The sequence below is a fragment of the Chiloscyllium punctatum genome, chromosome 37 (genome assembly GCF_047496795.1).
Source record: "Chiloscyllium punctatum isolate Juve2018m chromosome 37, sChiPun1.3, whole genome shotgun sequence".
NCBI classification, from domain to species: domain Eukaryota; kingdom Metazoa; phylum Chordata; class Chondrichthyes; order Orectolobiformes; family Hemiscylliidae; genus Chiloscyllium; species Chiloscyllium punctatum.
Window position 1 is genome coordinate 12575500 of NC_092775.1, and position 22542 is coordinate 12598041.

Below are 22542 nucleotides of genomic sequence, written 5' to 3' on the forward strand. Positions count from 1 at the left end.
CACCATCTGCCGTGGCAAAATATGAACCTGGGTTCCCAGAACATTACCTGAGTCTCTGGATTATTGGCCATGGGTGCTTAGACCTATTCTCCAAATAAGCAACTCACGGTTGTAATCCCGTCATTTCCCCCTTAATGTCCTTTAGGGAAGGAAACTGCCATCCTTACCTGGTCTGGTCTACATGTGACTCCAGCAATGTGATTGACTCTTAACTGCACTTTGGGCAATTAGGGATAGGCAATAAATGTTGGTCTAGCCAGCGATGTCCTCATCCCGTGAATGAATATATAAAAAGAAATTCCCTTTTGAATTCCTCAAGTAAACTGTACAGTCTTGGACCCTGCTTTCTATTCCTGGCCACTCGCTCTGTGACAAAGGTGCTCTCATATTGCCTTTGTTTCTTTTGACAATTAAGTCTGGATCCCCCGCTCTCTCAATACCTTCATCTGCAGGAACAGTTTCTCCCTTGCTACTTTTGCCCAGACTCTCTTGCCTCAAATCTTCTATCAAATCTCCACTTGACCACCCCTCTCTGAGGAAAACTCTCTCAAAACGCTGGTGCGGTCACACTTGGAATATTGTGTACAGTTCTGGTCCCTATATTTCAGGAAGGATGTGGAAGCATTAGAAAAGGTGCAGAAGAGATTTACCAGGATGTTGCCTGGTCTGGAGGGAAGGTCTTATGAGGAAAGGCTGAGAGACTTGGGTCTGTTTGGAAAGAAGAAGGCTAAGAGGGGATTTGATAGAGACATACAAGATGATCAGAGGATTAGATAGGGTAGACAGTGAAAGTATTTTTCCTAGGATGATAATGTCAGCATGTACGAGGGAGCATAACTACAAATTGAGGGGTGATAGATTTAAGACCAATGTCAGAGGCAGGTTCTTTACACAGACAGTGGTAAGGGCGTGGAATGCCCTACCTGCTAATGTAGTTAACCCAGCCACATTAGGGAGATTTAAACAATCCTTTGATAAGCATATGGATGAGTTTGGGATAGTGTAGGGGGACGAGATGAAAATAGTTCACAGGTTGGTGCAACACCAAGGGCCTGTTCTGCACTGTATTGTTCTATGTTCTATTTCTCCAATTTCTCTTTATGGGCTTCCTCATCCCTGAACTATTGTCATGATTCTCTCTCCCAAATGCTTTCACATCAGCCCTTACAATGTGGCTGAAGTGATGTCCTGTACAAATTCAATGCAGTTAAAAATCACACAACACCGGGTTATAGTCCAACAGGTTTATTTAGAAGCACTAGCTTTCGGAGTGCTGCTCCTTCAACATAGCTATCTGATGAAAGAGCAGTGCTCTGAAAGTTAGTGCTTCCAAATAAACCTGTTGGACTATAACCTGGTGTTGTGTGATTTTTAGTGTTGGCCACCCCAGTCCAACACTGGCACCTCCACATAAAATTCAATGTAGTCACGGTCAAAGCTGCTGCCAGCAATCTTGGGTGGAGTGGGGCTGGCTGGGGTGGGGAAGAGGAATGGGGAATGTGGAGATCAGTCAGGATTAGTATAAATGTCCCAAACCCCCCCCCCCACCACTGCTAATTCCAATTCCCCCAACCCCGCAGGTAGGGATCAATGGAGATTTCAAACCTTGGATCTTTCCCAGGGCTTGTGGCCATGGTTCTCTGGCAAGTATTTGCACAGGAGTGTGAGGGAACATCTGCCGGTCATCTACATTGTGTCTTTTGAGATAAAGTCACCATGTCGCTGGCTATTGTGTTATAGGAGGCGAAAGTGAGGGCTGCAGATGCTGGAGACTAGGGTCGAGAGTGTGGTGCTGGGAAAGCACAGCAGGTCAGGCAGCATCCGAGGAGCAGGAGAGTTGATGTTTCGGGCAAAGGCCCTTCATCAGAAATGTGTTTTAGGAGCCAGATTCTTCCGAGTTGCAGCAAGAATGAGGATGTTTCAAGCTTGTTTGACTTGGGTTTGAGTCAAAGTGCAGCTGATAATAAGCATATGGTTTTACTCACTCACTAAGAATGTGGGTGTTTCCTTTCCACTCAGGCAGACTGGAGGCTCAAACCTGGGAACTTTCATCGCTACGTTTCTTTTTTAACCAAGTCAGTCGTTGAGGATGAGTGTGTGGGGTGGGCTGGGAAGCAGAGAGGGGTTGCTGTAGTCGGTGTAAGTGCCTCACAAAACAAGCCTCACAGTAAGAATAGACGCTAGCTGTTTCACTTCACCGTGCCAACCTTGAAATAAATCCTGGAGACAGAGAGAATGAACTGAATCCAAGACTGTGGTAGTGAATCTCCATTCATCCCTTGGACAGGAGGGCATGTGTTCACTGGGAGAAACCCTGTCCACTGGCAGAGAGCTCACGGGTTGGAGGATACGCAGAACCACACAGTGCACAAGGAGGCCATTCAGCCCCCCCGCTTTGAGAAAGCTGACCCTGCTTGTCCGCTCTTGCCCCAGAACCCTGCAAAGCTTTTCCCTCCTCAAGTTTTGAGTTGACGTGGTGATTGATGACCTGAAATGCCCTACTGTAAAGGGCAAATGTCAGCTAATCCAATTCCGGGGGAGGATTGGATGTGCACTTAAAGTGAAGATTTGTCCGGGCCGTTGGGAAGGACTGGGGTGGGATGGTAGGATAAATTTGACAGCTGCTCTTTCAAAGAGCTGGCACAGGCATGCTGGGCTGAATGGCCTCAGTCTGTGTTGTGTGACTGTATGAACCTGAGTCTGCATTGCTGAGAAAGGGTGGGGGATTGGCCAATTCAGTATCGTGATCGGTTGCTGCTTTGCTGAGTTTGCTGAGCAGGATCGAACCCTTCATCTTGAAGTGACCGAACAGCAAAACTAACTGCTTGCTGCATTCTAAGCAACCCAGCTTTCAAGGATTTCTTTTACTGGAGATAGAGACCATTTTAATATCAGACCACACAGTTCACCGTGTCTATGTCACTTCTCTAGTGCTACCCTGCACACAGTCTCCAGAACCCTGCACACTCTTGATCTTCAGATGTACTTGACATGATCCCCAGTATTTAGGGATTGTCTTATGAGCAAAGGCTAAACAGATTGGGACTCTACTCACTGGAGTTTAAAGAGGTGATCTCGTTGAAACATTCTGCAGGGGCTTGACACAGTAAATGCTGAGCGATATTTACCCTCATGGGACCAGAGAGCAGAGTCTCAGAATAAAGGGGCACACTTATTTCAGACTGAGATGAGGAGGAATTTCTTCTCTGAGGGTTATGAGTCTTTGGAACTCCTTGCCACAGAGAGCTGTGGGGGCAGAGTCATTGTGTATATTTCAGGCTGAGATAGATTCTTGATCGGTCGGGGAATCAAAGGATGTAGGGAAAAGGCAGGAAGTGAACCTGAGGATTGTTGGATTAGCCATGATCCTCTAATGCTTTGTAGAATCTCTACAATGTGGAAACAGACCATTAGACCCAACACGTCCACACTGACCCTCCCAAGAAGAGTAACCCAGCTAGACCCATTCCCCTACCCTATTATTCTACATTCCCCCTGATTAATGCACCTAACCTATAAATTCCTGTATACTATGGGGCAATTTAGCATAGCCAAGTCACCTAACCTGCACATGTTTCATTTGTGGGAGGAAACCAGAGCACCCCACGCACGCACAGGGACACATGTAAACTCCACACAGACAGTCACTCAAGGCTGGAATTGAACCCAGGTCCCTGGCGCTGTTAGGCAGCAATGCTAACCACTGGTTCACCATACCACCCTATTGGATGGTGAAGAAGAACCAGAGGGGCTGAATGGCATCCTGCTCTGTGGTCTTATGGTTTATATAGAGTCATAGAGATGTACAGCACAGTAACAGATCCGTTGGTCCAACTTGTCCATGAGGACCACCTATCCCAACCCAATCTAGTCCCACCTGCCAGCACCCGGCCCATATCCCTCCAAACCCTTCCTATTCATATACCCATCCAAATGCCTTTTAAATGTTGCAATTGTACCAGCCTCCACCACATCCTCTGGCAGCTCATTCCATACACGTACCACCCTCTGTGTTGCCCCTTAGGTCTCTTTTATATCTTTCCCCTCTCACCCTAAACCTATGCCCTCTAGTTCTGAACCCACCCCCAAAGAAAATACCTTGTCTATTTGTCCTATCCATGACCCTCATGATTTTATAAACCTCTATGAGGTAACCCGTCAGCCTCCAATGATCCAGGGAAAACAGCCCCAGCCTGTTCAGCCTCTCCCTGTAGCTCAAATCCTCCAAACCTGGCAACATCCTTGTAAATCTTTTCTGAACTCTTTCAAGTTTCACAACATCCTTCCGATAGGAAGGAGACCGGAATTGCACGCAGTTTTCCAAAAGTGGCCTAACCAATGACCTATGATCCAATTCCTTTTTGAAATCTGCCTCTCCGGCAGCGTATTCAAGATCCTAGTGACTCGTTGCTTAGAAACTTGGTGCCACTTTGCTTTTCCCTCTTTCTGTTTTGCTTTCTCAATATCCATTGTGTCTACCTTCCTGCCCAATGATCTCTGACTGGTCCCAAGTGTGGTGGAAAGAGAAAAGGGAGATTTTGATGTCAAAAATTACTTTCTGGTTGATAAAGTACATGTTGCAAATGTAGTAAACATGACAGGCAAACCGGTGCACAGCAAGAGCCCAGAAACAGTAGCTTGTCATCAACCGGATACGTTGTCTTCCTGCAATGTCTGTCGAGGGGTTCGGTATTGGCCAGGGCATGGGGAAAGAGTGCATCTTCTGTTGTTCTAGATAATTTCATAGGATCCTTTACCAGAGGAGTGGACAGGGTTTCAGTTTAATGTCTTGCCTGAAGGAAAGTAGGCTCTCTCTCCGCACTGCACAGGAGTGAGCACCTCCTTTAAGTGCTCTGACCCATTGAGTGGAATCCAAACCCACAGCCTTCAGCTCAGGGCAAACCACTGTGGCATCAATGATGCAGGTGAGTGGGGAGTTGATGACCTCGTGGAAGTTTCATTGGACTGTTAATCCAGAGACCCAGGTTCTGGGAGAGCAGTTTTGAATCCTGCTACGGTAGATGGAGGAATTGAATTCAATAAAAATCTGGAATTAAGAGTCTAAAGATGATGTCGATTGTTAGAAAAACCCATCTGGTTCATTAGTATCCTTTAGGGAAGGAAACTGCTATCCTTACCTAGTCTGGCCTATATGTGACTCCAGACCCAGAGCAAAACACTTGACTCTTAACTGAGCTCTAGGTAATTAATGATGGATAGTAAATGCTGGCCTAGCCAGCGCCACCCTCCTCCTGTGAATGAATAATGGAAACAAGGAGATATCCCAAAGCTAGATAGGAGCAATCCAGAGGAACGGTGTCTGTAGAGCTTTTGGTGCTGGGAGAGAGATCCAGAGTTGCATTTCTAACCCAGATCCCAGAGGCAATTGTATAACGTTGTAACTCAACACTTGACCCATTTACTCCTTTTAAAACACAATTCTTGTGGGGTTCTTTTTAAGCTGAACTCCTGATGTCTTCAGAGCGGGAGTCAAATGTCCCTGGAGCAGAGAAGGAGCGAAAAAAGAAAGGGACGAATTCTGAGAGTCCGTCCCCTGTTCTCTGTTTGACGTGCTCCGAGTATGAAAGGCACATTGTGACTTGCCCTAGATATATAAAACAGCCCCATCAAAGCTCCCCTTTGTTATGATTCCATCGCAGGAGGAGGAGGAAGGTTGAAAACAGCAGTTGGGATGAACCAGGTGTTGTTACTTCACTGTGCAGCTGTGACATCTGTTAAAGCAGGTGTGTGAATCTCTCTGGTGCGATGTGGGAAATCTGCTCAGAGCCTCCAGAAAGCGCACCTTTGAAATTAGCAGCAACGTTGACAGGTGTCTGGGCTGTTGAAGTAAAGATATATTTTTGTAGACCGACCGTGGCAAAGAAAATACACATTATTTTTAAATGTTGAGTGCTCAGCAGGAAGGATTTGTATTCCTTCCCTGGTCTCCCTTTGTGCATGATAAGTTCCTGATATTTCCTGGCAATGCAGGATTGTGAACTGCACAGAGAAAACACACAGAGGAAAGTAACACCAAAGTTACTGGAAATACTCAGCAGGACAGGCAGCAGCAATGGAGAGAAAAGCAGAGTTGGTGTTTCAGCAGAACTGATCAGCATTTCCTGTTTCTATATTAAGATTTCAAAGATTCACAGTCTTGTGCTTTTGAGATAGAAAACAAATCTCTGCCTTATTCAGCTGTTTGGTGGGTAACGGGAGGTCCCAGACAGATTGATCTTGGTCTGTGTGTGAGTGAGGTTAAGTGTGTGTATATGTTTGTGTGTGTGTGTCTGTGTTAGTATGAGCGTGTGTATGCATTAATGTGTGTGTGTCTGTGTTAATGTGAGTGTGTGTGCATGAATGTGTGTAAGTGTATGAGTGTGAATGTGTGAGAGATTTTGGATGTTTTTGTGTGTGTGTGAGAGAGAGAGAGAGAGAGAATTGGGCCAGTTGAGATAACTCTTGTACTGAATAGTCTGCAATTAATTTTAAGCATACCTCTTAGCAACCAGACTTCAAAGGCCTTAATGTTCTATTGCAGACCTTTACTTGTAGTTCTGGTTTCTGAGGAAAGTAGGTAGAATAGAGAATCTTATGAGATTTTCCGTATCAGAAGATTGCATTTTCCTTTTGTTACAAAATCACAGAATTACTTAGAGTCACAGAGATGTACACCCTGGAAACTGACCCTTTGGTCCAACTCATCCATGCCAACTAAATATCCTAAGTTAATCTAGTCCCATTTGTCAGCATTAGGCCCATATCCCACCACACCCTTCCTATTCATATACCCATCAAATTGTCTTTTAAATGTTGTAATTGTACCAGCCTCGATCACTTCCTCTGTCAGCTCATTCCATACATGCACCGTCCTCTATGTGAAAAAGTTGCCCCTTAGGTCCCTTTTAAATCTTTCCCCTCTCACCTTATGCCTATGCCCTCTAGTTTAGGTCTCCCCCACCCCAGGGAAATGACCTTGTCTATTCACCCCATCCATGCCCCACATGGTCTTATAAACCTCTATAAGGTCACCCCCTCAACCTCCAGGGAAAATAGCCCCAATCTATTCAGCCTCTGCCTGTAGCTCAAACCTTCCAACTCTGGCAACATCCTTGTAATTTTCTTTCTGAGCCCTTTCAAGTCTCACCATCCACAACTGGATTTTAATTTAAATTTTCAGTCTGCTATGAAGATTTCATTTTTGTAACAGTGTCCCTTTAGTTGAAAGTGATTTGTAAAGTGGTATAATTTGTTTTATCTTGTCTTTGAGTTTTCAGAAGAATACAAAGAGAGAAGATTGGAATTAGTGAGTACAAGGTAGCTATATATCAAGCTTCATTCTGCAATGAAGGTAAAGTCAAGGAAAAGATTTAAATCAATTTCCTACTCTCCCGTCTGGTTTGGGTTCCAAGAACATTACCAATGACTGTGTAGCACTCATAGAATCCCTACAGTGTGGAAACAGGCCCTTCGGCCCAACATGTCCACACCGATCCTCCGAAGAGTAACCCACCCAAACCCATTCCCTGACTCTATTACTCTACATTTACCCCTGACTAATACACCTAACTACACATTCCTGGACTCTATGGGCAATTTAGCATGGCCAATCCACCTGACCTGCACATCTTTTCACTGTGGGAGGAAACCGAAGCACCCAAAGGAAACCCACATAGACATAGGGAGAAAATGCAAACATCACACAGACAGTCGCCCAAGGCTGGAATCAAACCTGGATCCCTGGTGCTGTGAGGCAGCAGTGCTAACCACCGAGCCACTCCCTCAGTACTCCACTGGAATTTCACTCTGGTGTTCGGAGTAGGACTTTAAATTTCAAATAACGTCAAGAAAGAGTTTGCAGTTTTGCAATGCCTTTCACAACCCCAGGATGTTCCAAAGCCCTTTACAGTTAATAAAGTACTTCTGGAATTATAGTTGTAACTTGGATAATGAATCAGTGAAATTTAGGATCAAACCTCTAATTCGAGCATCGGACCTCCACAGGCCTCTTCAAGATCAGACCACACAGAAACAGGAAGGAGATGATTTTACATATGTACATAAATATAAAAATCAAGTATTTGGTATGCATTACATACAATAGCAAATAGTCAGCCTTGGTTTTAAGGCTGCAGTTTATTTCCAAAGCTTTCCTGATGCTTGTGAAATTTTTGAAGTTCACTCTTTTAATTTGCATGTCTTTAGAACACATCAACTCAGAAATACCGTAATTCACTGATAGATATTTTTTAATGCAAATATGGGATGGGGGCATCACTGGCCAGGGCGAGCATTTATTGTCCATTCCTAATTGCTTAGAAGAAATTGATGGTGAGTTACCCCCTTGCATCACTGTAACCCTTGGGTGGAGTTGGAGTCACCCACTGTGCTGCTAAGGAGGGAATTTCAGGATTTTGATCCAGAGACACTGAAGGAATAATGATATGATCCAAGCAATGTTTCCTGCACAGGCCTCCACAGTGATCGGTGCTTCAGTGGTTAGCACTCAGAGCGCCAGGGACCCGAGTTCAATTCCAGCCTCTGGTGACTGTCTGTGCGGAGTTTGCACATTCTCCCCATGTCTGTGTGGGTTTCCTCCAGGTGCTCTGGTTTCCTCCCACAATCCACAGATGTGCAGGTTAGGTGAATTGGCCATGTGAAATTGCCCATAGTGTTCAGGTATGTGTAGGTTAGGTGCATTAATCAGGGGTAAATGTAGATGATAGGGTAGAAGAATGGATCTGAGTGGGTTACTCTTCGGAGGGTCGATGTGGATTTGTTGGGCCGAAGGGCCTGTTTCCACACTGTAGGGGTTCTCTTAAAAAAAACTGTGGCATGTAGCTGCACAACTTAGAGGGAACAGTGTTTCCAAGTCGGAATGATGTGTGTTTGACATGTAAGCTGCTGTTGTAGTTCTAGGTTGTGGGTTTGGAAAGTTCTATCAGAGGAATATGTGCCCCATCAGACTTGGTATTTCAGTTAAGACCTTTAGCAAGTGGAATATATCTGAAAACAAAATCAGTTTGCTATTTGCAGCTCTTCATCAAAGTAATTTGTAAAAATCTTGTTGAATTTTGTTTGCACAAAGTCGATGTCTTAATGGTGGATCTCTCACTTCTGAGTCAGAAACTACCGGTCAATATGTCGGTGTACCTTTAAGAGACATGCTCACGACATCATCACTGTATCGTAGCATGTGGTCTGGTGGAGTGAAGATCTCTTTCTCCATCTTATCCTGGGACCACTTGGAGCATGGCGCTCTAGAAAAAACATGTTGTTTTGTGCAACATAATAGCTTCATGTTAATCTAGACACTTATGTACCTGAGAATGTAATATTTGTATATATTACCCAGATGTGTTAAACATCTGTTGGATTCATCAATATAACATTTCCCAAGCTGTGTTTCTCATGTTACAAGAGATGACATAAGCATTGTCACTTCAGCTTAAAATATCCTTTTGGAGACAAAACCAGCATTAGTGGCTTGGTCTTTTCCAATAAGTAATTGGAGGAAATTACTGCCCCACCACCACAGCAGATACAACATTTCTGAAGTATTTCATTGGCTACAAAATACTTTGGGATTTCCTGAGGTCGTGAAAGGTGCTATACAAATGCTAGCTCTTTCTTGCATCCAACAGAATTGTTCCCATCCCAAATCCACTCCAATCACGCCACATAACTCATAAAGAATTAAATACTAATGATGCTGGAAATCTAAAACAAAAAGTGCTAGGGAAACTCAGCAAATTCAAGTTGATGGATCCCTGAAGGTGTCAGCACAGGTAGACAGGGTGGTGAAGAAGGCATACAGGATGCTTGCCTTCATTAGCTGAGGCGCAGAATATAGGAGCAAGGAAATCTTGTTACAACTTTATAAAATATTAGTTAGGCCACAGACAGTGTGCGGTTCTGGTCACCCCACTGTCAGGAGGATTTGATTGCATTGGAGAGGGTAAGGAGGAGATTCATCAGGATGTTATCTGGGATGGAAACTGACTGGAAAAGGCTGGGTTCATTTTCCTTGGAACTGAGGGGGATCTGATTCAGGTATACAACATTCTGAGAGGCACAGTCAGGGTAACTTGTGAGGATCCTTTCCCCACGGCAGACATGTCTAAGGCTGAAGGGTGTGAGTGTAAGGTGAGGAATAAGTGGTTTAGAGGAGATCTGAGAAAGACTTTTCACCCAGAGGGTGATAGAAATATGGAATATGCTGCCTGTGTGGGTGATGGAGCCAGGTACTTCTGCAACATTTAAGAAGCATCTGGATGAGAACTTAAAATGCTCAGGAATGGTAGGCTATTCACCCAGTGCAAGTAAATGGGATTTGTGCACTTTGGTATTTGTTGGTCAGCGTAGATATAGTGGGCCAAAGAACCATTTCACTGCTGTGTAACTCTGTTACTGTCTGGTTCCAGGACTGGCAGCACCTTTGCAGAGAGAAACCGAATTAATGGTTTTGAGTCCAATATGAGTGTCAAATACTGAAGCAGAGTCATGCTATACTGGAAACATTGATTTTGTTTCCCTCAGCACAGATGCTGCCAGACCTGCTGAGTTTCTCCACTCTTCTGTTTTCATTCTGCTTCCTCCCCTGCTTGAACTGCTTGTCGCCACGTTTCTGAAAACCGTGATTTGTGATCGCCAGCAGCACATATGATAGCTGCAGATGGTGTTTTATTTTTTTTAAAACAGGCATTTAATATATGGTGCTTGGAAGAGCCAGCCATGAACGTAAAAGCAGTCTTGCACTTACATAGCACCTTTCAAAGCCTTGGGATGCCCCTCAGCTCTTTATAGCCAATGAGCGTCCATATACATGCAAGGGATAATTTGTGTACAGCAAGATCCCACAAACAAAACAATGTGATAACGAGCAGATCATCCGTTTCTAAAGTTTTGATTGAAGGACAGATTTTGGCAACGTCATGTGGGATGCTTCATCTGCCCTTCTTCAGGATGATCTGTCACATCCACCTGAGAGAGTAAATAGGACTTCAGCACAGCACCTCCAGCATTACAGAGGACTGCAGTTGTGGGTCAGTATTGATTTCTGTGCTCAAGCCTCTGGGATGAAATTTGAACTTATGAATCTGGTACTTCAGAGGCAAGAGTCCTATTCTCTGGGACACAGCTTACAACCAGGAACCAGCTGAATGAAATAACAGTGCTGCCAGCTTGTGTGAGCTGCCACCATTGTGATTGAATGCATCTTCCGATGTGGCATACTGTTGCTGGTGGCTCTGTTGCTGACACTCATCTATTTCCATTGCTATTGGTAGATGTCAACTTTGGCTGAATTGGCAACACACTGAATCTGAGGTTAGGGGTCAAGTCAAAAAGTGTGGCGCTGGAAAAGCACAGCAGGTCAGACGGCATCTGAGGAGCAGGAGAGTCGACGTTTCGAGCATAAGCTCTTCATCAGGAATGTAGGGGAAGTGGTGGTGCCAAGGGGGCTGAGAGATGGGGGCAGGGGAGGGGCTGGGGGAAGGTAGTTTGGAAAGCAATAGGTAGATGAAGGTGGGGCCTGATGGTGACAGTTTGGAGCGGAGGGTGGAGCGGATAGGCTCCATTTGCCCTCTCAGGTGGAAGTGAAATATCCCATGGCACCATGTGGAAGAGAGCAGGTTAGTTCTCTTAATTGGCAACATTTATCAGTCAGGTTGGCGAATTAGAAACAAAACATGATTTGAATGTGCATCTCTTTACCACTGTGGAACCTTGCTATGCATGGATCTGCTCCTGTGTTTTTATATTATATAAATAATTACACTTTATTAATGTAGTTTATTAGGTGGAAGAACAATTTGGATAGGGTCGCTTAATGATTAATACTGCTGCCTGGGACCCGGGTTCGATTCCAGCTTCTGGCAACTGTCTGTGTGGAGGTTCCACGTTCTCCCTGTGTCCGCGTGGGTTTCCTCCAGTACCCTGATTTCCTCCAACAGTCCAAAGATGTGCAGGTTAGGGTGGATTGGTCATAGTGTCCAGGAATGTGTAAGCTAGGTGGTTTAACCATGGAAAATGTAGGGTTACAGGGATAGGGTAGGGGGTTTGATCTGGGCGGGTTGCTCTTTAGAGGGTTGTTGTAGACTTGATGGGCCAAATGACCTGCTTCCACACTGTAGGGATTCCATGATTCTAAAAGCCCCTGAGGGGTTATAGGGTTGGGTCTGGCTGGAAGGCAGTTCAGAGGGTTGATGCAGACTCAATGGGCCAAATGGCCTCTTTCTGCATTGTAGGGATTCTATAATTCTATCCTGAAATGCCGTATAAGTGCCTGTGTCTCTTTATTTCAAATTTACACAGAGTGAGTGGGGGGGTGGGCAGTGTTCAAAGATGTCAGTGTTGTGCCCCACTGTTTTAGGGGAGCAGTGATGAACACACAGAGGAATCTGTTCGCAAAGCAGAGAAAGTAGGAGGATCAGCGAGAGTCCGGGACCTGGAATAGATTTCAGTTCAGTCTGGGAGTTGTGGAGTGGGGGCTGGGAGGGTCTATGCTGGTGAAACACTAATAGCTCCCAGCAGTGCTGGGAAGCCAGACTTTGCGGAGCCAGGGTCTAAGTTATTGGAATGCCGAAGCTCGTTCCGTGCCTTAGTCTCTTCCTGCTTGCCAGCCATTTGTTCTTCAAGTGATGGTTTCATCAGAGAGCTGATGGCCAAGACTGAGGAGTGGGGGAGGGGTTCGGAGGGGGTGGGGGAACCATGGTGGTGAGGGGAGAAGATTTGTGCGTGCATAAATCTCTGTAAATGACTTTATCAGAACGTGGGCAGGTCGCAAGAATTTATAACTGGAAGCATGGGAAAGAGATCAACAGTATCCCACATTTCCTGGAGCTGGGAAAACTAAATGGTGTTGGCAAAACAAAATGACAACCGCAAGGAAAGAAATCAAATCATTCCCTAATTCCTATCATTTCTGATGACCTAAATTGATATTTGCAGTTTTCCTTGCTGTTGCATCCGAAGTCAGTTTCGCATTTAAAAGATCTTTTGCAGTGTGGTTATTTTCCTTGGCTAGCAATCTAGAGGGCTGGACCCATGTCTCCTCTTAATTGAAGTCCCACTCCAGGACTTTGGAGCAAAGCTTAATACTTAAGTACTAAAGGAAACCTACACTGTCAGAGGTGCTATCTCTCTCTTGATAAGACATTGACACACGTTTTGCCTTCCTGGGTGGGGGTAAAAATCCCTACATACTACTTTGAAGAAGAACAAGTGAGTTCTTCCCCTCGTCCTGATCAATATTTGTCCTCAATCAGCGTGGAAAAAGCCAATTACCTGGTCATTGTCACATCCATTGTGGGAAGCTTGCTGTGTGTATATTAGCCAAAGGCTAGTCCTTCCAAATAAATCTGCTGGATCATAACCTGGTGTTGTGTGATTTTTAACATAATACTAGCTTCCACATTGCAACAGTGATTACACTGCAGAAACAGCAACATTTGGTTGGCTATAAAGCACTTGGAGAGGTCTGCTGCCTGTGAAAAGCACCTTGTAAATAACACAAAAGTAACTATTAGTTTATTTTCTATTTCTGAACCTTTTTCTTTGTGTGCAACCCATTTGTTTTAAAGAGCTGGACCTTTGCATTTTTTTTTGGGGGGGGCAACTATCCTCACAAGTTAACTGAAAGGAAATAACCTGTGAGTGGCCTGTCAGAGCGCTTTAGGGAACATCTCCGGGACACCCGCACCAATCAACCACACCGCCCCGTGGCCCAACATTTCAACTCCCCCTCCCACTCTGCCGAGGACATGGAGGTCCTGGGCCTCCTTCACCGCCGCCCCCTCACCACCAGACGCCTGGAGGAAGAACGCCTCATCTTCCGCCTCGGAACACTTCAACCCCAGGGCATCAATGTGGACTTCAACAGTTTCCTCATTTCCCCTTCTCCCACCTCACCCTAGTTCCAAACTTCCAGCTCAGCACTGTCCCCATGACTTGTCCGGACTTGTCCTACTTGCCTATCTCCTTTTCCACCTATCCACTCCACCCTCTCCTCCTTGACCTATCACCTTCATCCCCTCCCCCACTCACCGATTGTACTCTATGCCACTTTCTCCCCACCCCACCCTCCTCTAGCTTATCTCTCCACGCTTCAGGATCTCTGCCTTTATTCCTGTTGAAGGGCTTTTGCCCGAAACATCGATTTCGAAGCTCCTTGAATGCTGCCTGAACTGCTGTGCTCTTCCAGCACCACTAATCCAGAATCTGGTTTCCAGCATCTGCAGTCATTGTTTTTACCTTGTTGGATTCTTCTAGTTTGTTACACTGCAATGTTTACAGGGAATATTTGGCCTCCATATTTGGCCTGCAAATTCAAATCTCACCTCATTTCAGCACAGTTGATTACTATATCACGAATTAAAATCTAGTGAGTTTTGAGAAGATTTGTAGCTCAGGTTAAGGTTCTGGATGTAGGTTTGCTCACTGAGCTGGCTAAAATGAACCTTCCAGCTCAGCGAGCAAACCTACATCCATTGAAATCTTCTCATTGATCCTGGTGACTAGGACTCCATGAGATTTGCACAAAACGTGAAAGACTCTTTAATGCCGTTTCAGGAACAGAATGTGTTGCCCTTAACTTGGTCTGGATGTTATGTTACTCCGTTCCCACAATAACGTGACTGACTCCTAACTGCCTTGGCAATGGCCACTCAGTTGCATCAAACTTCATCAATTAAGTATAATTGGAATTCTGTTGGATGATTGGAGATGTGTGTTTCATAGCAAGTAACTAACCATCTCACTCCATAAAGCCTGTCCACCATCTACAAGGTGCAAGTCAGGAATATGATGGAATACTCCCAGCTTGTCTGGATGGGTGCAGCCCCAACAACAATCAAGAAGCTCAACACTATCCAGGACAAAGCAGCTCGCTTGATTGGTCACACACCCACAAACATCCACATCCTCCACCACAGACACTCGGTAGCAGCCGTGTGTACCATCTTCGAGGGCCACTACAGCAAATTGCCAAACCTCCTTTGACACACCATGTAAACCCACACCTGCTAGAAGGACCAGGGCAGTAGATATATGGGAACATTATCACCTGCATGTTCCCCTCAAAATTGCACACACCTCTCTGACTTGGAAATATGTCGCCATCCCTTCACTGTCACTGGGTCAAAATCCTGAAACTGCCTTTCTAACACCACTGTGGGTGTCCCTATACCCCAAGGACTAAAATAGGTCAAGGTGACAGTCACCACTGCAATCTTCTTTGGGAAAGATAGGGGTGGATAATAGATACCAGCCCTGCTAACACCGATTCATTTTAATATAGACTATCAAAAAAAATAGAGACACCAAGCAAGTTGATGTTCAGTGCTCAGAATGATTGTCCGCCTGAGTTTCTTAGTTCTGCTACCCATTTTTCCTGTGACATCTTGTGTTGCATTTTGGGAATGGCAATAAAAGAACAAGTAGTATCTGTTATGAAATTGCTTCATATTTAATCATTTTTATGTGGATTCAGTTTGGAGGTGTTTGGATCATCTTTTAAGGTCAATGAGAAGATACACTGGCACTCTTTTTTTTGGTTACTTGAACTCACTTTTTCAGGGAGAGCAGCTGATTGTTTATCACTGGGTTTTATGGCTGTTCTCTTAGAACTGTGTTTGCAGATCGAGAGTTTGTGTTCAGGGTTTCCACTGAGGAAGGCCTGCTACAGAACAAGCTGCTCAACTTGTCTTGCGTGTTTCTTAAATCCCCTTTTCCAGGAGATCAGGGTGAATCCTGATTTGTTTTTTCTGGAAGCATGACTGAAGGAACTTCTCAACATTGTGTTTCCTGAGCAAACTTCCTGCCAAGACTGCAGAGAGACAACTTTGTGCAAATAATGACTTGTGCTAGAACACGGAATCGACTGACCTCAGCACAGTCTGTGCCATGAGTCAAAAAGTGTGGTGCTGGAAAAGCACAGCCAGTCAGGCAGCATCTGGGCAGCAGGACAGTTGACGTTTTGAGCATAAGGTCTTCATCAGGAATGTGCCATGTCCTGTTCTATTGTCTCCAAGAATAGAACACCTTTGGTGTTTTTCTTTTCTTAAAGTGAACTCTGCACAGACTAGTTTGTTTTTCCCTCTTTACCTGAAGTGTGCAAGTATTTAGAAGATCATAGAATCCCTACAGGGTAGAAACAGGCCATTAGGCCCAACAAGTTCACACCAATCTCCAAAAAGCATCCCACCCAGACCCATTCCCCTAACTAATCCACCTAGCCTGCACATCCTTGGACACGATGGGCAATTTAGCATGGCCAATTCACTTAACCTGGACTGTGGGAGGAAACCAGAGCACCTGGAGGAAACCCGAGCAGACATAGGGAGAATATGCAAACTCCACACAAACAGTTGCCCGAGGCTGCGATCAGCTAGCCACTGAGCCACGTTGTCGCATTTGTTCAGGTATTTTGTGTTGGTTTATATTTTCATATGGCACATTGTGTTTGTTGATCAAATTTGCAGCTTAATTGAGTGGTTTTACTTATACAATAAATCAGCAATTTTGTGTTGACTCATGAAACCTGATTGATGGATCTTTTTACTCTTAAGTCTAATACAGAGAAAGGATAACAAAAGCAGGAGCTGCTGGAGAAACTAAGCAGGTCTGGCAGCATCAGTGGAGAGAGAACAGAGTTAAAAGTTTCAAGTCCAGTGATCCTTGGTCAGAGCTGAGATTAGAGAAAGCATTGCTTGACCACATTGTAATTTGAGTACAATATTTTCAAATCTACGTTGTGACTCATGGAATAGTGGGACTAGATAAAGACAGTGCACTTCCCATGACATTGTTCTATAGAGTAAGCAGAGACATAAGGCTTCCTGTACATAGATGTTTGAAGGTGTCAGGACATAATGAATGTGAAGGTTTCATAGAATCCCTAAGCAGGCTGTTCAGTCCATGCCAACTCTCTGAAGAGGATCCCATCCTATAGCCCTTCATTTCCCATGGCTAATCCACCTAGCCTGCGCATTATAGCCAATTTAGCATGACCAATCCATTTAACCTGCATATCTTCGGACAGTGGGAGGAAACCGGAGCACCTGGAGGAAACCCACGCAGACACGGGGAGAATGTGCAAACTCCACACAGACAGTCGCCTGAGGCTGGAATTGAACCTGGGTTCCTGATGCGGTGAGGCAGCAGTGCTAACCACTGAGCCACCGTGCTTCCAAAATAAAGCCAAACGCAGAGAGGTTAAATTGAACCTGTATAAAACTCTGGTTAGGCCACAGCTGAAGTAATGCATCCAGTTCTGCTTAGTCCAGAAGGATGGATGTGAGGTTGCTTGAGAAGGTTTACAAGAACAGTTCCAGGGAGGAATGACTTCTGCTGTAAGGTAGTTCAGAGAAACCAGGGTTCTTCTTTATAAAGCGAAGAAAATTGAGGAGAGATCAGATATACATGGATTCAGTTTGTTGCTTGTAGGTTGATAATGAATTTTGCCAACATTCAAGGCTGAGTCTGTTTTGGGATTTGCAAATCTGGTGTGGTGTGAGCAGCGATAGTGCAGTCTTCGGCAAACTGTACCCAGATATTTCTGTGGTGGTCAGTTTAGATTTGACACAAGATGGCTGAGGTAAAGGAGTTTTTCTATCTAATGGCATTTAATATCGATACCAAAGGGCAATTGATCCTTGATGAGCTGAAATGGCCACCATTCAGGCAAAGTAAACATTGATAGACCGGGTGCTGTGTCTGCAAGGCCAAAATAAAGTCAGGTCTTGTTTGAAGGGCTCATGCCTGAAATGTTGACTCTCCTGCTCCTCAGATGCTGCCTGACCTGCTGTGCGTTTCCAGCGCCGTATTTTTTGATTCTGACTCTCCAGTCCTCACTTTCTCCCAGTTGCTGTAACCTTACTGGGAAGCCTCTTGCAAGGATGCCCACCTTGAAGAAGTTCTCCTCCTCCCTCCACAACACTGCACCCCCCTCAAACCCTGGTCATCTACTCTGCCCTGAAGCTCTTCAACCACGTCCTGAAGCAGTCCTGCTACTACAGCCACGTCTTCTTCCTCAGCCATCTTGGCAACCCCCTCTTGACCTGACCTACCTGTCCATCTTCTTCTCCACCTATCTGCTCCACATTCCCCTCCGACCAATCACAATCACTTCCATTTATTGCCATCCCACCTAGCTTCGCCTCCAGCCCCACCTCCTTTATTTGTCTCTCAGGCCCCTACCCCCTCCACATTTCTGATGAAGAGTCCTGGCTGAATTATTGACTCTCCTGCTCCTCAGATGCTGCCTGCCCTGCTGTGCTTTATCCAGTGCTATCCTTTCCATCTCCGACTCTCATACGGCCCATTTCCAAGGCAGGACAAAGCAAATACCTCAGAAGGAAAAAAAGTATCATAAGCTCTCCTTGAATTGTGGCAACTTGACACTACTGAGGGGAATGAGCTCGCTACCAATTGTTTAGAATGGTGACCACTGGTCCATCAAGCTGCATCACATTTTGAGTCACAACTTCTTAATGAAAAGGCAGAGCAACAACAGAGACAGAAGAAAAATTAAGTAAATCCTGCACTCTAGATCCTGCTACCCCTAGGAACTTTCTGCCTCATTTCCTGAGGATCTGTGCATCAAGAATCGACCTGTTTGATAGGAGGTTCCATGGCATGGATGTGGACGACACTCACTCGATTGTACTTGTTACCCATCGCTTGCCAGCTCAAGGTTGTCAAGAAACAGTCGTGCTGTCACAGAATGACTGAAGCCTTTAGTGTGAGGCTGTAGGTTAAAGTGACACATAGACCAAACCATTTGAGATGAAAGTTCCATTGTTGGAGAGGGATTGGTATACTGTTCCTTCAGTGAACTGTGCTACTCTGTTGAAGGACATTGACTGGATTTTTAATTGCCGTTGCAGTCAGGAGGTGATCAAGGTACGATTCTCAGTGTCTTCTGATTGTGTCGCAGGGAGAACAGAGAGTCAGGTAGGGGAAGCGGGCGGTTGCCTAGGTGATACCGTGAGTCCCCATACCTATTAAGGGCCTGTTAAGTTGCTTGAGGAGCTTTTTTAGTGAGCCAGGAAGGTTAGGAATGTAACTTTCATCTTGGGAAACCCTGAAGTCACAGATTAAGGCACAACTGCTTGGTTCCAAGTGTGGCAGGAGGTCTTTTGTTTTGTTGCAAAGGTTTGGGAGCTGAGTGCTCTTGTGCAGAATTGTACTCTTACTCTCTCTTTGGTTGTTTGGTTTTTGTGCTGGGTGAGGCTGCTGGCTCTCTGAGCTGCTGCTTCCTCTCCTGAACAGGAAGAGCAGTGGTAGTCTCCATCATGGCCACTGCCTGCCTTTGCCAGTGTCGCTCCACAGGCAGCTCCTACTTCACAGTCTGCCTCAATACTACAAACAGGACACTGAGCCCATCCCTTGCCCAGTAGGTGCACTTGCATTCAGAGGTGGCATTGCATCAAGAGGTTGGGACACATAATTACCCTGGGCACTGGGGTTCCAGCCCTGATTTTGAAAAACCAAGGCCCCGTGACTGGAACGCAAATATGGCACGCCTCTGTGGCTCACCACAACGAGATTCATTTATGTAGTGCCCTCAGGACGTTCCAAAGCTCTTAACAAGCAATGAAGTGCAGTCACAGTTGTAAAGTGGGCATCATGGCCACTTACCATCTCTAACACACCATCAGCTTTGTTGCCCCACTTGACAAAATAAAATGATTTAATATGATAAAAGCAGTCTCTTGATACAACATTTATAATAGGTGCATTGCTACAAGCAGAAACACATATTGTCAATTAATGGGGAAAGCATGTATTGTAACCCTAAGCGGAAGACATCCCTGATGCAACACAACCTCTCCTTCAGCCTGTTGTTCAATACTGAAATCATACAACTTATGTCACGCATATTATAACACATGGATCCTGCTGTGGTAGGCTTGGCTTAGTTCAGTTACTTAGTACCCATAAACATTCAAGACATCAGCACATCTCTGAAATGTGATGCTTGCTTGTGTTTTTAACTAAATAAATGGGCTTCTTGACTGTAGGGGGTGAATTTAAAATCTAACAAAAGGAGAACTCTGGTTCACTTGTTCTTGCCATGCTTCAAGCAAACTGTCACCCCCTGAGGTTGAAACGCTGCTGTGTTCCATTCACTGCCAACTGTGCAATGCTGTATTCAGAGTGAATAAGAATGGAGAACTGGGAGGTGATACCTATCAGGAAAGATTGAGCAGGCTGGGACTCTTTACTGTAGGACACTTTGGGCAATTTAGGATGGCCAGTCCACCTAACCTGCACATCTTTGGAGGGAGAATGGGAAGAACGCAGAACTCTCTATTGCAAGGAGCCTTTGTAACATGTGGCATGAAGAATGCAGGAGAATCTCAACAGGTCTGTGGAGACCTCTGAAGGAGAATTATAACAGTCTCAACACATTGACTCTCACGTTCTCTCCACAAATGCTGCCAGACTTGTTGGGTCTCTCCAGCGTTCTCTGCATTTGTTTCTGGTTTCCAGCATCTGCAGGATGTTGCTTTTATTCGAGGGACAGAAGAATATGTTGATGGGGTAAGATGGGCGAGACTTGGAAGGGGCTTGGGAGGAGCATAAACACTAGCATGGTTCGGGTAGGGCCAAATGGCCTGTTTCTACAGAAATTGTTGGAGAGGTTCAGCAGGTCTGGCAGCATCTGTGGAGAGAAATCAGGTTCAGGTCGAGTGACCTTTCCTCAGAACTCTATAGCTTTCAATATATTATTTAGATTTTTAAGTATCCTATGTATTCATATGCAATTCTCAAATCATTCCCTTACACATTAGTGATGAGCAACAAAAACAGAAGTTGCTGGAAAAGCTCAATAAGTCTGGCAGAGAAATCAGGATGTGGAGGTGCCAGTGTTGGACTGGGGTGGGCAAAGTTAAAAATCGCACAACACCACGTTATAGTCCAACAGCTTTATTTGGAAGTACTAGCTTTCGGAGTGCTGCTCCTTCATCAAGTAACTGTGGAGCAGGATCCTGCTCCACAGCTACCTGATGAAGGAGCAGCTCCTAGAGATATCAGAGTTAACATTTCGCGTTCCAGTGATCCTTCCTGTAATGAGGAGACTGGATGCTCTGCACGCCTACACAGTTAATGGTTTTCATATGCAATCAATTCATTTCATTTTAAAATTCTTTGGGAGAGAGAGGTAAGCAAAAGAGAACTCTTCGTACGCTTGTTAAAAGCGACGGCAAATATGAGCAAGTTTAAATTTATTGACCCAGATAAAGACATAAATGGACTTGACCCAAAGTGTTGTACTTGGATCAGCAGAACTGAAAAATTGGGGAATGATTTTCATGCCTCAGTCACTGACTCATTGATTTAACAGCACAGACCAAGTGAAGGCAGCAGATTCACTGTGGAATGAAATGTAATCCATATCAAAGTTAATGCAGTGTTTGAAAAGGCGCAACTGTCTCTGGGCAGAGTTTGCGACAAATTCCCTTTAGCATTGTTGAATTTGTATTTGTATCTTAATAAGAATGACTTTCTTTGAAATCATGTTGCTAATATTAATAATGCCAGGGACACCCACAAATTCCTCTTTTTTTTTCATTTGGGCTCATTCCCCCACCCTCTATTGCACAGACTCAGTTTTTCCTACTCATTGTTCACCTCGCTATCTCCACTCTGGAAGCTGCTTTTAAAATGTGCCTCAATCTGTGAGAGGCACTATTGAAATGTAAATCACTTCTATTACCATATCACCAGCATCTCAAATTCCTGTAGATGCTAATTTAGTCAGGGTTGAGCCTATTCTTGGATTCAAATCACCACTAAAAGAAAGACTTGCATTTATGCAGCACCTTGCATGACCTTGGTGTTCCAAAGCATTTTACAGCCAATGAAAAATGTACCTAACTGCTGAGACGTAGGAAATTGAGCAGCCTTCCACACACAGCCTTCTCTGACAATCATCAATGAAATTTGATGGAGTTGTTAACTTAAGGGATAGCATGTTCCTGTTTGCAATGTTGTGGAGGTGCTGGTGTTGGGCTGGGACGGACAAGGTCAGAAGTCACACGACACCAGGTTTATTTGAAATCACAAGCTTTTGGAGCACTGCTCCTTTGTCAGGTGACTTCACCTGATGATGGAGCAGCACTTCAAAAGCTTGTGACTTCAAATAAACCTGTTGGACTATAACCTGGTGATGTGAGACCTCTGACACTGTTTGCAATAAGCAGAGTTCAGGCTATACACAGTGAGGCTGCATTGACAAACCCCAAAGCAAAGTCTGCTGTTGGGTGTGATCCTCCCATTGGACATTCTTACACAATAGCCTGAGTGCACAAAATGATTAAAACAGCAAACAATTTGCGATGGGGAGAAACCGGAGTTAATGTTTTGAGTCCGTTGACCCATCTTCAGAATCCCTCCAAATGTACACTCTATTTTCTCTCCATCTCAAAGAGTTAACATTTTGAAGGATTCTGGAGATGGGTCACTGTATTCAAGACATTAACTCTGTTTTCTCTCCACAGATGCTGCCTGAGCTGCTGAGTTTCTGCAGCAATT

At 44.9% G+C, this 22542-nt stretch overlaps 1 protein-coding gene across 6 annotated transcripts in view; it reads left to right on the top strand.

The window, feature by feature from the left end:
* The window catches only part of LOC140462871 (protein CBFA2T2-like), a 171811-nt gene that overhangs the window by 21252 nt on the left and 128017 nt on the right, over positions 1 to 22542 (top strand). The gene's annotated exons all lie outside the window — the stretch shown is intronic.